The sequence below is a fragment of the Ascidiella aspersa genome, chromosome 5, assembly GCF_963924565.1.
Source record: "Ascidiella aspersa chromosome 5, kaAscAspe10.2, whole genome shotgun sequence".
In the NCBI taxonomy this organism is placed as follows: Eukaryota; Metazoa; Chordata; class Ascidiacea; order Phlebobranchia; family Ascidiidae; genus Ascidiella; species Ascidiella aspersa.
Genome location: NC_139451.1, coordinates 13,053,223 through 13,055,722, shown reverse-complemented (window position 1 = coordinate 13,055,722; position 2,500 = coordinate 13,053,223). Strand labels below are relative to the sequence as shown.

Sequence of the window (2,500 nt, the reverse complement as noted above, 5' to 3'; positions counted from 1 at the left end):
GAGCCGAGTGATCCACCGCCAAGAGCCATCCACGATTGTTTCGCTCGCACAGTGCCTCGCACTATAGGGTGACAAAATAGACCGCGCCGAGCGGTCGGCCAGGCCGACGCTTGAAGCCGGAGCGCGCGGCACCGCGGCACTCGACGCGCAAACATTACCGGGTGACCGAATCGCCGGCCGGCGCGCCGCTCCTCGCGGGTCGGGCGCCGGGTAGCAAAGACTTTTTCTCTCGCTTGTCCGAGTTTCGCGTTCGCCGAAGCGTTTGCGAGACCGTTAATGATCCTTCCGCAGGTTCACCTACGGAAACCTTGTTACGACTTTTACTTCCTCTAAATGATCAAGTTAGATCGTCTTCTCGGACGCCGGCTCGACCGTTGCCGGCCGCGCCAGGTCCAATCGGAGGACCTCACTAAACCATTCAATCGGTAGTAGCGACGGGCGGTGTGTACAAAGGGCAGGGACGTAATCAACGCGAGCTAATGACTCGCGCTTACTGGGAATTCCTCGTTCAAGGGAAATAATTGCAATTCCCTATCCCTAGCACGACCGGGGTTCAGCGGGTTACCCAGACCTGTCGGCCAAGGCGAGCACATGCTGATCCGGTCAGTGTAGCGCGCGTGCGGCCCCGAACATCTAAGGGCATCACAGACCTGTTATTGCTCAATCTCGTGTGGCTAAACGCCACTAGTCCCTCTAAGAAGTTAGACGCCGACCGATTGGGTCGCGTAACTAGTTAGCAAGCCAGAGTCTCGTTCGTTATCGGAATTAACCAGACAAATCGCTCCACCAACTAAGAACGGCCATGCACCACCACCCACAGAATCAAGAAAGAGCTCTCAATCTGTCAATCCTCACTGTGTCCGGGCCGGGTGAGATTTCCCGTGTTGAGTCAAATTAAGCCGCAGGCTCCACTCCTGGTGGTGCCCTTCCGTCAATTCCTTTAAGTTTCAGCTTTGCAACCATACTTCCCCCGGAACCCAAAGACTTTGGTTTCCCGCAAGCTGCCGGAGAGGTCGTAAAACTAACGCCCCCCGATCGCTAGTTGGCATCGTTTATAGTCAGAACTAGGACGGTATCTGATCGTCTTCGAACCTCTGACTTTCGCTCTTGATTAAAGAAAACATTCTTGGCAAATGCTTTCGCAGTCGTTCGTCTTGCGCCGATCCAAGAATTTCACCTCTAACGGCACAGTACGAATGCCCCCGTCTGTCCCTCTTAATCATTACCTCGCGCTCCGAAAACCAACAAAATAGAACCGAGGTCCTATTCCATTATTCCATGCACCATTATTCAGGCGAATCGCCTGCTTTGAACACTCTAATTTTTTCAAAGTAAACGTTCCGGCCGCCGCCGACACTCAGTCAAGGGCACCGGCGGAGAACCGGAGGTGAGGCCAGGACGGCCAGTACACGCCTTGCGACGGACCGGCCGCCTGCGCCCAAAATCCAACTACGAGCTTTTTAACCGCAACAACTTAAATATACACTTTTGGAGCTGGAATTACCGCGGCTGCTGGCACCAGACTTGCCCTCCAATGGATACTCGTTAAAGGTTTTAAAGTGTACTCATTCCAATTACAGGGCCTCGTTTAGAGTCCTGTATTGTTATTTTTCGTCACTACCTCCCCGCGTCGGGATGGGTAATTTGCGCGCCTGCTGCCTTCCTTGGATGTGGTAGCCGTTTCTCAGGCTCCCTCTCCGGAATCGAACCCTGATTCTCCGTTACCCGTAAGAACCTCGGTAGGCCAGTACCGTACCGACGAAAGTTGATAGGGCAGACACTTGAATGATCCGTCGCCGGTGCGAGACCGTGCGATCCGCAAAGTTATCCAGAGTCACCAAAGGTTGCGGGCCGAAGCCCGGTCGGTTTTTGGTCTGATAAAAGCACGCCTCCCGCGAGGTCGGCGCTTCACGCATGTATTAGCTCTAGCATTTCCACAGTTAACCACGTAAAACGTACGATCAAATGAACCATAACTGATTTAATGAGCCATTCGCAGTTTCACTGTACGAGAGCTCGTACTTAGACTTGCATGGCTTAATCTTTGAGACAAGCATATGACTACTGGCAGGATCAACCAGGTAGCTACTTTAGCGTAGCCCCGAAAGGCCGACGAAGGAGGCGCCGCTGATGCGGCGCCGTCGCTCGGTCGATGCGAAACCCGAAGGCTTCTCCGTTAAAATTTCGTTCTTTGCTCGGCTGCCCGAACTCAGAAAACCGTCACCGCCCGTCGCACCCGCCGGAGTAAGACTTCGTCGGCAGGCCTTTCGACCGCCACGTCGCCAACACCGGCGCGAGCGCAACGCACGCCAGACAACTTCGCCGAAGCGACCGCTCAGAACCCGACAAACTGACACTCGGCTCTTCGCGCAGCAGCAACATCTGCCCAGCGAGCCAATCGCCTTTTCACCGATTCTTTACTTGTCGAAGCTTGTCAGCTCCCACAAGTATAGCAAAGATGAGTGTTGTCCCTGGGGTCTTCCGTTTGAAATTCTAACGT

The 2,500-nt window shown here is 54.2% G+C and overlaps 2 non-coding genes across 2 annotated transcripts in view; both read right to left on the bottom strand.

Moving 5' to 3' along the window:
- The window catches only part of LOC146144286 (5.8S ribosomal RNA), a 154-nt gene extending 127 nt beyond the window's left edge, over positions 1–27 (bottom strand). Inside the window, exon 1 of the ribosomal RNA XR_014498912.1 lies at positions 1–27. This exon is cut by the window's left edge and continues 127 nt beyond it. This is a non-coding gene — a ribosomal RNA (5.8S ribosomal RNA).
- Positions 28–274: 247 nt separating this feature from the next.
- LOC146144285 (small subunit ribosomal RNA) lies at positions 275–2,084 on the bottom strand. The gene has a single exon (XR_014500863.1). It is a non-coding gene; the product is annotated as a small subunit ribosomal RNA (ribosomal RNA).
- Between the last annotated feature and the right edge of the window lie 416 nt (positions 2,085–2,500).